Source organism: Anser anser (assembly GCF_964211835.1).
Source record: "Anser anser genome assembly, chromosome: 1".
Classification (NCBI taxonomy): domain Eukaryota; kingdom Metazoa; phylum Chordata; class Aves; order Anseriformes; family Anatidae; genus Anser; species Anser anser.
In genome coordinates this window covers 124,644,638-124,658,981 of record NC_139720.1, presented here as the reverse complement: position 1 = coordinate 124,658,981, position 14,344 = coordinate 124,644,638, and the positions used below count along the sequence as shown (strand labels likewise).

Sequence of the window (14,344 nt, the reverse complement as noted above, 5' to 3'; positions counted from 1 at the left end):
CACCCCCGCCCCCCTTTCAGCGCGGCGGCGAGGGTGCTAGGACCCGGGAAGCATCCTCCCCCCGGCATCCCCCCCCGGCACGGCACCAGGAAACCCCTCCAGACCGCCGCTCTCCGGATACTTGTGCCCGGCAGCCCGGATCCGGCCCTCGGCGGCGGCGGTGGCGGCGCTGGACGTGGAGCAGCCCGCGGGGGGCCCCCAGGCCGGCCGCCCCCCCGCCCCTTCTCCCCCCCGCCGCCGCACCTGGATGGTACCTCCCGCCGGCGGTGCGGGCACTTTCTGAACTAGGAAGGAAGGGGCGACTCGGGGGGGCTGGGAGGGGGGGGCGCCGCCGAAGTCCGTATGGAATTACCTGCGGCCGCGGCGGATGGACGGGCGTCGCGTCCCCGGCACTCGCGGCCAGCGCAGCAGCAGCCCCGGCAGTGAACGCGGGGCTCCTCCGGCCGAGTGCGCAGTGTGGCGGCGGCGGCGGCGGTGGTGGTGGTAGTGAGCGGCGCTCGCCTCGCTGGACGGATCGCACCGGAGGGATATTTCGGAAGACTCCCGCGGGTAAGGTCATTTTATCCGGGCGGGAGCTCCGGCGTGGCTAAACTTGGTGGCGGGTGATTGAGGTGGGCACTTGGGTGCTTGCTGCATTGCATTGCGAGGGGATCCGGCTGCTGCTAGCACTTGAGTGAAATAACTGCAGTAGGTATTCCGGCGGGTGCTTCTTGCGATAAATCAGAAAAAAAAAAAAAAAAACAAACCACGTTCTCTTCACCCTCTGGATTTGGGAGAGTACTGTGACAGCGTGCCGGGCAATGAGGCTTTAATTTCTCCTCTTTCTCTTTTTCTTTGACACCAGCCCCCCCCCCCCCCCCCCCAATAATTTTGGTTGAGAAGGGCATGCGATAGTAAAGAAGCTTTCCGTGATGGAATCTGTTAAATATTAGACCGGATCCCATCCGCCGGCTAAAACAAATGTTTCCAACTCTGTGCAGCATTCTGCTGCATTTCAGAGCTGCAATGGAGGTAGACAAATCCCGTTTTTCAAGTTGTTAAACTTTAAGGTGGCAGTCCTTATTAATCTTGATACGGTGTCCTGGTACTAAAGGGGTTAAATGCCTCTGGTGATTTGGGATTGCAACTGTTCCTGCAAATCCTGCGAGGAAATTATAAACTGAGAGACGGTAAGGAAAAAAAAATCCCTTTCTGACAGAAGAAAAATATCATAAATGTTGCTAGCCTAGAAATCTCTCATCCACCTGCTCCTATAAATATTTTTTTACACCCAATAACTTACCTGCTGGAACCTCAGACCACGTGCATGGGAGTTGAAGATTTGCAAACAGAGATCCTATCTTCGGTATTTCATACATATATTCATTTGGCTGAGGGCTGTGTGTGAATTAATTCCTCTGTTAGTTGTGGTGTGAAGCGAGAAAGGAAAAGGAGAGAAAAGACCGTCTTGTTAAGAACACAGGGGAAGCACTTCAGCCTTTAGAAATTTAAAGGTATCCAAGCAATGCAACTTGCTAATCTTTCTCTGCAAAATCAATTCTGATAGAGGGAATGGGGGAAGGTTGAGGGAATCGATAGTGATGACGTTGTACAGTGCAAGGCACCGCAATGCTAAAGTTCTGTAGTGTATGCGAAAATATATACGCTTCTGTGCTGCTGGTGGCTTCATGCATAATGGATGGCAGAAGATATGCAGATCTTTCTGTAGGAAGATGGATGTATTTGCGAAAAAAAAAAAAAAAGGAAAAAAAAGACGGCGATTATATAACTTGATTACATCAGTGGCATCAGTCGCCGATCGTGTAACGAGGTGCTCACACGGCGCATCGATCACCTGGCTCAACTTTGTCACGCTGGCGGCGGGGACCCGGGCAGAGGAGGGGAGATCCCCGCTCGGCGCCGGCAGGGGCTCGCCTCTTGCCAGCCGCCTCCAGCACCGGCGTGATGCTGCCGGGCTTGCCCGGAACGGGGAGCTCGGGGGGAGCCGCCCGCTCCCTACGAGGGGGCTCCCGAAAAGCCCCCGCAAGGGCAGAGCCGGCAAGGTCACCGGCACCCCGGGCCTGCGGTGCGAGGCGGAAGCAGAATGGGGCAGGAAGGCGACCGAAATTTAGGCAGATCCCCCTCCCTCCCTCGTCTGCATCCGAGGGGAGCGCCGCTGACCCCTCGTCCCGTCCGCGAGGCTGAGACGGCGACGGGTTTTTTCTCCCCATCCCACTCAACAAAAACAACAACAAAAAACAAGTCTTGCCAGATACAGCGGCCTAATCGACCTGTTACGTTTGCAAAAGGACCTAAAGGGAGGACCTGGCGTTAAAGCTGGGGGAACGCTAGCCTGTTAAGACGTTACGAGCATCTCAGAAGCAAGTAAATGAAGGCAAAGGTGTGCCAGGAGTTTCGTAGGTTCAACTCGGGTGGACCTTCTTCCTGAATTGTCTGCAGAGAGAGCAGGATCCGGGTAGCCTTTATTCTAATACCCACTTTAGAGTCATAAATCACTATTTTCATTTGTTCTGGGGAAAAAACAAAAAAAAACAAACAAACAAAAACATAAGACTCCTTGAAGACAGATAAGCTTGCAAAAGCACTGCTGAGGCCTCATGGATGCATTTTCTGAAAAGTGTAAGCCTGCTGAAATCTTAACAGCTGAAATGAGTGATCTTATCATCTCTGGCCTGTGTCCTACCCCCACTTCACTCTGGATTCATTCTAACGGAATTTCACTAAACACCTTTACACTTTCAAAGAGGCCAGGGCAGAGTGGCTTTTACATCTCTTGATAAACATGATCTCTTCATACCTACTCTTTATCACATTTAATGCACTATCTCAGTATTTTTAACATGGCACCGTCCTGAAAAATATTTTTTTTCCTCTTCTTCCCTGAAAACATCAGTATTTTAAAGTTGCTTTAGCATTAGTTCATGAATATTTTCATATTTCTTGAGGATAAGTCTGGGCAAACACTAATAAATCCAGCTAATGTAGTTTAGAGTTTGACATTCATGGAGTATAGTGAGTAAATTGGAAAAAAACGGCTATGAAGTTAACTCTGTTTCCATCCTTCAGGGGTCAGAATAACACTATGGCAACTCCTATGCATTGCTACAGCTCTTGTAATTTTCAGAAATGTCCATGGCACACTCTTCTCTGTCACACATGATTACAGGCACATTCTTTCCCTTTAATTCCTGACACACACTTCTTGTGACACACATGCTGCATACCTGTGCTACCTATATTAAGGAGAGCAATAATGTCCAGAGAAAGTGTTATAAAACCTATTCTGCAAAAGAGTAGGCATTAACAGTGTGGGAATATATCATTGGATACATTTAAACTGGCATGCTGGCTGCAAGGATTTGCAAATTTAGGGTAGTACAGAATGATAAGCAACCAAGCTTTATTTATAGTTTAATTTCATTGCTGTAGTTAGCAACAACCACTCAGTAAAAATAGGTTTCAGCTCCAATGCAATATCTATTCCTTTTGCAGCCAATATTGCTTCTTTAAGAGGAAACTTTCCTTGCTGAAATAAAACTGTAAATCACTCAGACAGATGAAGAGAAATATTTACATAAAACTTTCCCGGACTTCAAAATCTCAGACCACTGAAGCAATGAGTGTTTGGTCACCTACTTCTTGGTAGCTCTGGGAAGTCAGCTTTCAGCAGCACATGGAGAATAATCTCAGTGCCTCCCTCTGAAAGAGCAGGCTTCTGACTGCTGCTGTCACCGAAGACAGTAGACTTGTTTTACTGCTGACAGGAAAAATTGAAGCACACAGCAGTTCTTAAGGAAGCATTTTTTTCCTATTCAGTGATATTCTTGTAATGTATTCAGAATACTTTCTGTGGCCATTATATCAAATCCATGTTTTGGAAAACAAAACAAAAAATGGGCAACTGACTGAGGTTCTCATTCTGTATTTTTTGCACTTACAGAGACGTGTTAGGATATACTTTTATGTTTCATAACAGCTATGATCTTTAGCAGCTGGGAATCTTCTTGTTTTTATAGTGCATGCTGCACGATAATATATGGCAATTGAAACATCCCAGCTCTGATTAATATGATTAAAAACTAGCAACTTATCTAGTGGTGCTCAAATTGTAAAGTTTAATTATAGCGTCACCATTTGTACAGCTATAGATAAGGTTGTATCAGCATTTCTATTATAAACCTCTATCTTATTGCCATCCGTTGTGTCAAGGCTCCATGAAATAAGAAGAATATACAGTAGAGACCATAATGGCTGTTTTGGATTATGGCTATGGCCTGTCAGGTCAGTAATCCACATGTTTCTTACACGCACATATACATAGTCCTTACATGCACATATACAGCAGCACCAAAGCAGCCATTATGTTCTATCAGTTCAAGTGTATGCTTGTTTTATTTTAAATTGTAATTAAATATGATATGATGGACCACAGTGACTCAGGAAGGATCATTTAACCTATTATTTTTCATATACTGTTATTTTGTTTTCATATTCTTAAAAGAAAAACAGCTCAAATGCAGCAATGAATTTTCCTTGTGATAGCTTAAAATTAATTCACATTTGGAAGAAAGCTCTTTTGAGGGGAAGGAGGGGAAAAGAATGAAGATGAAAGGTTGTGTTTTATTAATTATAATATTCATACTTTGCATGTTCCCCTAAGGGATTTGCATATGGAACTCTGTCCTATTGCAAAAGGGGAACATTCTGTGTTATTTGTAAGAGCTGTATAAGACCAAGAAGATCTGGCTATCTGTTTTAACGGTGGGTACTCTTGTTTTTCTAGGTCTCACAGTACCTGTGTATTATAGGTAGTTCTGGGCCATTTAATGGTGTTATATAGCATGCTATTTATGCCTCAATAACTAGGTCTGAACAAATGAATAAAGGACATCAGTTTTACTGTCTCCTGTGCTTAGAAATTTCATGTCTATAAGAACAGTACACAGGCATGTAATAGTCCTTCCACGGTCATAGCATCAACTTAAGTAATTCCCCATGTAGATTATGATTAGGGATGTAAAGGGAGAAAAGGAGAAAATGAAAAATTCAGATTTTTGCCAATGTGATAGATTTTATTTTTAGTTTTGTGTGTAATTTAGGAAGTGCTCAGCTTAGCTTCTAAAAAGAAACATAGAAACCTAATTCATGCAACAAGAAGGCCTATACAGTCTATACAGATAGCAGGCAAACAAGGGGTAGTAATACTTGATAACTGGATGGCTAGAGGCATCAGGAAGTTTTTCTGTTCCCTGGTCCGTTGTGCTCTAGGACCTTCATTTAGCCTCAATGAATGGTACATTATAAAAGAGGAAGAAGATGAAGACTAGCAAAACGGGTTAAAACAAGGGTTGAGAAAGTGTTTAAGTATATAGTCATTGGTGATGTAGTTACCATTTTTCAAGAGATGGGGTATATTTATATATTCCTTTTCTGTGTTCTTCACTAGTAAGACTGAGACATTCCAAGTTATTCCAGCTCCTAACTACTGCTCTATTTTTTTCTCAACATGCTTACTGTCTTCAGAGCAAGGCCCATCATCTTTACATCTACAAGCCTGTTTTTAGTTGCACAGCAAGACCCTGATCTCTCACTTGAGGTATACTGAGGTTCTTCTCCATAAAATAATAAGTGGGTAGGAACATGAGAGAAAGAATGTTTCCCATTGGGTATTTTAGAAAAGGCAGGCATTTTACATGAAACCCATTTTCCTCTGACAAAGCATAAATCATTGGAATTTCCCTCCAAAAAAAAAAAAATCACAATGCTTTTGTAAGGATTCCTCTTACAATGGTAGTGCAACTGCTGTGTAAAACCTCAAAATCTCTCTTTCACCTATTAAGTTCCTCTTGATAATGTGTGCTTGAACAGTCAGTAGCAATTTCAGCAAACTCAGTCCCAGCCAAAAGTTTAGACTGTTTCAAGGAAAATGAAGTCATAGTAACATGCATCGTTATAACACACATGGAAAAGCTTCTCCAGGTGATGCTAGGAGTGAGTTTAAATGCTAGCGACCTGTCTGGATTCCCAGACCAATTGCCTCAGACCCTGAATTACTGTGCCTGAATGGTGTAAGGGGCCCACGTCTACATTTGTCCATGCCTACATGTATTTGGTAGTGCTCTTCTGCTGGATTTGACTCTGAGCTCAGTGGATCATATGCCTCAAGGATAATTTCTACACCAAGAAGATCTCTCAGTATGATGAAAACCTTGGGATGGAGCCACTATGTCAGAAGAAGGATGTGTTTGGCCCGGATGCTTTTGTGTGGCACTGATCCCTGGCAACAGTTTTAGCCCTATGTCTGTCAGATTACAGTTCGGTGCACAGAATTTCAGGATGGGAGCAGAGCACAGCTGTCACTGTATAGCACCTTGGATTCCTGTATCCTCAACTTCTCTTCAATGCTTTATGGCTGTTTCCTCCCAAGTTTAAACTCTCCCCCCCCAACCCCCTCCCCCCCCCCCCCCGAAGATTCACCTTTGCTCGTCTTAGAATGACGTAACTGGAAATACATGACATTTCCTTTTCTGCAAGTTGTGTGTATAAAGGAGATGTCTGTGTATCAATCTGCCAATAAGATCTGCATATTTACTACACATAGAGTTTATTTTACTCAACATCTCATCTCCTCTAACAAAACAGAGAAGGTTTGGCTGTCAACTTTCTATTAGATGTTATTTGTGGGGTTCCATAGCTGAAGTCAGTGTGCTAACAGCAATGTTAAATCAGGTTCACTGAGTGGCAGTCTCTCCCTTTCTCTACATATATATCATATTTAGCATTTGTGCATGTATTTATGCACATTGCATATGCCTGCCTCTACATATATATGCTTTTACTTACATACATATGCAGCAATCAAGAGAAAATATTCCAGTTATTTCTAATGCTAAATGTAGAAAACATAACATGATTCAAACATAATATGAGATGGTAGATGTTTTCAAAGTGTTTTTTTTTTTTAATATTAATATATTTGTTAATGATCTGTAAATAAATACAGCTTATTTGAAGATAACACAGATTTGTTTTGGAATACCCAAACTGAAATATACTTTAAAAGGACTATCAAAGATCACCGGTCAGGGTTATATGGTATCATCTGTAATTTTAGAAAAATATGTGGTAACACTTTGGAAGGTAAAATCTGAATGTTTCCCATATGTTTCCAACAGAGCAGCAGCTACTATCGCAAATCTCTTGCCTATTATTACGGAAAAGCTCAGTCAAAGTATTTGCTCAGTGCACAGCAGAAGAAAGCTGAAATGTATATTGTAAAATGAATGCAAAACATTGTTTAGCATTTCTTGTGTAACACTTGCTTCACCACTGATGACTCTCATATTGAGTATGAATAATGTGTCTGCTTTTGGTCACTCCTGATCCAGCAAGCTATTAAGGAAAGACGAAAGAGAATGACAGGAAAAAGGAAAGACCTCTACATGAAAAGATTCCTATCTGAAGAAAGAGATGAAAGATTCTTACTCTTTAGAAAAAAAAAAAAAAGAGCAAGAAATTATATGGGAGAACAGGGAATGCAGTAGGGAATACTGAAGGCTATTGAAAAATATTTTGGATTCTCTTACATATTGTTTCCCTGATGACCAATAAAATTAAATTGTGACAAACCTAAAATGACTAAAGGAAAGCTCTCCTTTACTCCTTACTTTAGCTCATTCAAATCCTTTGGTTCTTATTGGTAAGGATACAGCAAAGAAAAAGGTCTAGTAGGATAGAATAGGTTGAGTAAGTCCAGGAATAAGAAAAAAATAAAAATAAATTTTACATTGTAATAGACAGATAAAAAGGTTATCAGCCTAACAGATAGTTGAATAAGAAGACTATCAGCTTGTGTACCAAAGGACCACCTGCTGACTTCCAGTTACAGTGCAATCAATGGATGCATACATCTGAGATTTCTAAAGGATGATTCTTCCAAAGGATTTGTTATTGGCGTCCGCTAACTAGATGAACTGTGTGATCCTGTAACCAGTATTCTTCACTACCTTTTACAAATCTGTTTACAAATCAGTTTACAAATCTGGCAATTAGAGTACTGCTTAATGAAGGTTTTATTAATGCTTACTGGACAATCTAGTTCGTCCCTTTTGAGTCCTCAATACTAGGGTCTTAATCCAAAACCCACTGAAGGAAATGGAAAGATATCTACTGCATTCAGTAGGTTTGGATCAATCTCCAAGAGTCTTTCAAAGCTTTATCATTCAATTTCCTAATTTTTGTTATTTTATGTGAGAAAACTCATGCTATTTCTTATCTTCAATGGGTTAACATTGATTAGAAAAAGAACATCATGTAAACTTTAACAGAAATCCAAAAACGTCATTGACACTTATCATCAGTGTCATCAATTTCCATCATTAAAAAATATACAACTTTCATATTTTGTTTCTTTGTAGAAAAGAATGTCTGTATTCTTGAAAGATTGTTAGGTTATCTCTGATCACTGATGCTTTCAATTACTTTGATGGGAAAAAATCATAAAACCCTTTAAAAATAATCATTAAATATATACGCAGTATTAATCACTAAATATACATGTGATGTTAGTATATAGCCTAGGCTAGTTTGTCCTAAAAATAATGCAGATTAATCTCAATATCAGTATGTTTTAATCTTTGGTTAGATTAATATATCCTCTTTCCTATTGCCTCTTTAGTGCTTTATAAACTATATTCTATTAAAGAGCAATCACATGGCTCAATGGACAGACACCATATATCTATTGCTGGCTGTTCGTTTACAAGGGACCTTCCTTAATTAGTGTTTTGTCTGGCTTGTGTCTGTTTGTAATAGTACTTAATGCTTAAGACTTCCATAATAGTTAATGTCATGTATGGCCTTTATTTCTTGGGCATCCTAAAATTAGTTTTGCAGGTTTGGTGCGAAAATAGTAGAAATAATTAGGTTAGGTAGCAAAGGTGAGTTTTTACAAAAGCTCACAAAACTTGAGTCCCCCTCTACAGTTCTTGAAGGGATATTTACCTCCAGAGGTGACTTAGAGCAGAATGCTAACTTTAGGGTCTGTGGTGTGACTATAAACTTTTTCCCTTACTGAGTGTTCTCTATTGGAAGAAAGAAACAAGTCCTTAGCAATGAATTGTAAATACTTCAACATAAGACAAATATAAATACAATTATAGGTGAATGACATTTAATTTCAGTTACTGCTTTACAATATGAATTTTCCAGGACTGTTGCTCTTTAACAAAATTCACTTGAAGTCTTTGGACCTCTAAAGCCTGAAATCAGTCCCATTTCATTTGCAAATATTTCTTCTCTCTAAGAAACTACTAAATCTGCCCATGCGTCGGTTTCCTGTCTCTAAATTCTGGAAGATAAAAATACCTGCCTTTTTGTCTTTTTAACTGTTTAATCTCTTTATAATACAAGATTTCTATTTTAATATATATGGAGTAGTGTTAGAGGAAAAGTTAATGTCATTTTCTTTCCTACACCCCAGGAGAAATTCAGTTTTCTGCCAGTCCTTGAAAATCATGGAAAGTATTTACTCTCCTCCAAAAAAAAAATCCATATTGGTTAAACGGTTAAACCCATTTTTGGAGGGTTATATTGAATAAAAAGATGGCAATTTACATGTAAAAATGTAATGAAAACTTTTTTTTTTTTTCTGTAGAAAATTGATCATGGAAGATAAGATAATTTCTGAGTACTTAATGTGAGTTCTTAGCAGAAAAGGACTCTCAGCTATGGTCTTCAGATGCTAAATAATACAAATATAAAAATAGTGCTCTGAGTCATACTACTAGAGATGTCTGGTCATCTGCCTGTTTCCTAAATAGTAATTGGTCTTTTTAATTTAAGGTTACATCATTATTCATCTTCTTTTTCCACCTTGCCTGAACTGCTTTTATATAAAATATGGATATATTGATAAGTCAAAAGTATTTTGTGTTTTTCCTTTTTCCCGTGTTTCAGCAGCATCCTACCTAGTTAACAGGACAATAATATTAATAATCGTATGTCTTTCTGCTGATTTCTCCTATTCAGGAAATTTTCATCCAGTGCCCAGGGAGTTGCTGAAAAGACTGCTTTTGGTGGCAGTATACAGTGAATTGGACTAGGCAATCTTAAAACCATAGCAGCAAGTTTATTGCGTTTCATGCAGTGTGTTTGACTATCGGTGAAGGATTGTCACCTGTTGTACACTCATGGTACAGTGTTTGTGAAGATCAGCTTTTCAGAAGGGAAAGCTGGAGCACAGCAGTTCCCGTTTCTCTGGGAGATAATCCCAGAGGCTGGCAGATCTCCGCTTTCACGCAACAAATCTCTACCATTTGGTTTAAGCCCTGTTACCAGAAAGGACAAGCTGTACTCAGTGCCACCCTTTGGGCTTTTTCCAGTCAACAGCTTTCGCCCCTGGCTGGACTACAGATCTTGGCGGTGATGCTGCTGCACGTCCTCCATCACATGTGGGCCCCACTGTTTCTTGTCCCATGCCTTACAACAAGTGGTGACTCGCGCTTTGTAGCATCAGCTAATACGGGGCATGTTCATCTCCTCCAAAGACATTCAAGCTGCTGACAGGGAATAATATCAAGAGGTGCAAGGGTAAACCGATTTCTCACAGAAACCCCTGTCAGAGCTCTGTGTTACATCAAGAATAAGCGTAGGGTAACTCCAGTGAAGCCATTTCATTCGGCTTGCCAGATTGAGTGCAATATGAGCCTACAGCATAGATATTATTGCATTAATTTTAATGAATAAAGATCACAGACACATTACTTATTTAATTAACATAGCAAAACCCATTGTCAGCAAGCAAAGAAGTTGTATTGTACAGCCACTGTAATGTAATCAAAAGAGTATACTTTATGGCTGTGAGAATATAATTTTCTTGTTAAAAGCCTTTGATGTTTCTTTAAATATATAAAAACACAGGAAATGTGTAAATAAGGCTTGCCAGCCATCTTAATTGTCTCCTATCAAAATGAATCTTTTAGCTTTAATCTGTATTTATTTTGATGTCTTTTGGCTAATACTGATGCATGCACTATCCATGCATATATATAAATAGAAATATACATGCACATACACATCTTTTATTAATGAAATCATGGGTTTTAATATTGATAAATACAGCCATAATGTCATTTTTCATGACCCTTAATATTACTTTTATTTGTTTATTTATATTGTTAGGGGGTATTTGACCACATGTACTCATGGCATTCAAGAGCCCTGAATTGGAAATTATAATACTCGACCAAGACGTACTGCACAAAGTCTTGCCTGCATGTCTAGTTCAGACCTACATATGTTTTTCTATCTGAGTTCTTTTGTGCATTACTAAATGAGCTGGTTCAAAGTTTCTAGAAGTCAAGGAGTCAAGAGGCCAGCAGTCACCTGAATGACAGTATCTTGACATGTGCAGGATAGGCTGTTGGCTTTATATTAGTCCTGAATTCATAACTCAAAGGGAGTCTCTGTTTCATAAAATAGGGGAATTTGTGACCAGTATATCTCAGAGATTGGCAGGAACTACTTGCAATGTAGATGAGTTTGTTACAGTAGTAGTCAAGATTTTAATGCGTATTTTGTTGTGCTTAGTCCCACACTGACACAGACTACAAAAAACATTGCTTGAAATATCTATAATATATGGTCAGACTGTGGTCTATCTAATAACAAAACCTTAATACAAAAACTTAAATGTATATAAAATGCAGTACAAAATGTATCAGGCTGTATCAGTGCTACCTGAAACATAGAAATAAATAAATTTATTGTTTGTTTGGCAGGAACTGTAGTTCCACAGTCCTTGTTTTTATTATTACTTTTGTTTCTGTGGTGTTAACCCAGCAATGTGCTCTCAAATTAACTTCGAAGCCTATGCTTAATTGTGATGAATGAGGATGATTGAATTTGCAATTAGGAGTAGTTTCTTATAGCATTTTATTTTATTTTATTTTATTTTATTTTATTTTATTTTATTTTATTTTATTTATTATATTTTATTTTTTACTGAAAACTAAAGGACATCACAGAAAGAGAAGAAATAGTAGATAAGCCTATGTTCCAATAACACACTTTTCCTCCATGGGCTTTTGATTTTGGTTTAAGGATTTTCTATTAAACCAAAACCAACCAAACCAAACAAACCCAAACCAACCCTGAAGACAAGGGAAAGGGACGCAGCAGAAAAGAAAGAAATATAAGAAAGAAAAATAAGTAGATTTGAAATTGTCTGGACGCACATATCTTTATGACTTGTTTTAAAGTGCAAATGGTCTTTCTCTATTTTAGAGGGAAAATCTACCCTCTTACTATATAAAGCTTATATTTAAAATAGCTTCAGTGTGACATGTCCTAATTTTTGCTTAGTTCTTACCAAAGAATAAAATTAAACTATGCTGTCCATCAAAACGCACTTTCTTTTAGATGTTTAGAAATACTTAAAATAGAAAAGGGGGTATCATTACAGTGTTCAGTACGAAACTAGTGTAACTTCTATGGGGTTTCATCAACTTTAGTTTGCTGAACTCAGATAGAAGTTCTGTAACATACTGGTTGGTGTTGGAGGTTGTGTTTTCTTGGTGTCTGGAAATATAGCCCACTTTTTGTGTTACATGATGTGTATAGTGTACAGCTTTTAAGGTAACCATTGTCTACAGTGTGTGGATAAAACAAGAACAATTTCATTAGCTTCATGAACAAATGAGGACTTCACCTTCTGTGGCTGTCCACACCTCACTTTCAGTAAAAAAAAAAAAAAAAAAAAAAAAAGGTAGAGTAAATATCCTTAAACAGTCCCATATTTGAAGTGTTGTGATATAGAAATACATCAGTTATGTTTAGCTATGTGGAATTTATTTAATTATATCATCTGAGACATTATAGCCATCACCAGTCACTAGCAATGATTGTGACTCCCTTTTGAGCACATCACTTACGTTATAAAGTGATACAGTTGTTATGTCATACATAACATGTTCCTGTGATCTCATAAGACAGACAGAAAATTAGCTGTATACCTGCCAGATGAAGTAAGGGGAGCTCTGCAGTTAGATCAACGTGGGTGACTTTGATGAAGCTCAACCTCCTTTTCGAGGCCAACTGAGCACTGGCAGCACCTGGCTGGCAGGGAGGACACCAGGTGCCCCCATGCATAGCCACATGGCTTGCAGATGACGAGCCTGGGTGCTTGGAAAGCCACAATTTCCCAGTGGTCAGGAAGCACTGCTTCCTTGTAGTCTTCAGCCATATAGGTACCACGTATGCTCTGTAACAGCTGGCAGGGCTGCTCTAGGGTGAACATTAATGAAAGGCTTTTAATAATTAAGGAACTGAGAAGTCCTAGGTGTCTGTCAGAAGCCTCTGGCATGACTTTAGGTCAATCATGTAATCTTTTCAGTTATATAATATACATCATCTCTAGGGAGAAACCCCTGCCTCCTAGGACAATGTTAAGACTTGGTGTAACATCATTTCACAGGTGAAGGAGTGGGGTTGGCTGGGGGGCATTGTTCCTCCATGGCAGCTCTTGAGGGCCATCTGGCCACATGCCAGGAAGGGGGACCACATTTTGGAGTGCCACGACAGCCAAGTGGTTCAGATCCCACCACCTCTCAAGTAGGTGGGCCAGGACCAACTTGCCTTGGGTCTCTTCTCAGCCACCTGTGGTGGTCCCAAAACTTAGTTGTTATTGTTGTTGTTTTCTGTAGGATTTGGGGGTTATGTTAGTTCAGGTTATGTGAAGTGATGGCTAAGTTCTAGCTTGCAAAAGTGGTATTTTTTTCACGCACAAAACTGATGGCAGATGTTGCATATCCTAGACTACCTCTAGGAATACATAGTTTAGGAATACATGGCTTGCTGGGATGCTGTCAAAGGATAGTTTAGCACAGACAGAAGCAAGCACTGCTAACCTTGGCATTAGCAGTGGCCCTTGGCATGAATTGTCTTCCCTTGCCCACTAACTCCAATCAGAAACCAGCACTGAACTAACGTTAGGCAGTGCAGGTGATGTGGGAACCAGGGGAGGGAGCTGACTTGAGCATTGCCTTGCTTGGCTGTGCAGATATGTCACCTGGCATCAGTTCCCATGAGTTGAACAGGGTGACAACAATTCGTACTTTACAGGCCTCCTGTGGGAATAAATACGTTAAAGAACATGAGATGTTAAGATAGGGTAAGATGGTGTTTTGCGGTGTTAGGACAGCACAAAAGAAAGAATCCTATCAAAGAAGATGGATGGGTTTCCTTCAGGAAAACATTAATGTGTGCTGTGCTCCTTCTCCTCGGGAATGTGAGCTAATAATCATAGGCTCTGCAATTGTTTCTGGGGATTTTGTTATACAGATGG

At 40.1% G+C, this 14,344-nt stretch overlaps 1 protein-coding gene across 1 annotated transcript in view; it reads left to right on the top strand.

Annotated features, from left to right (window-relative positions):
- The first annotated feature begins 405 nt into the window (after positions 1 to 405).
- IL1RAPL1 (interleukin 1 receptor accessory protein like 1) overlaps positions 406 to 14,344 on the top strand; it is a 777,496-nt gene continuing 763,557 nt past the window's right edge. Inside the window, exon 1 of the mRNA XM_083851491.1 lies at positions 406 to 549. The gene's annotated coding sequence lies outside the window, so the exon portion shown is untranslated. The remainder of the gene's footprint in view (positions 550 to 14,344) is intronic.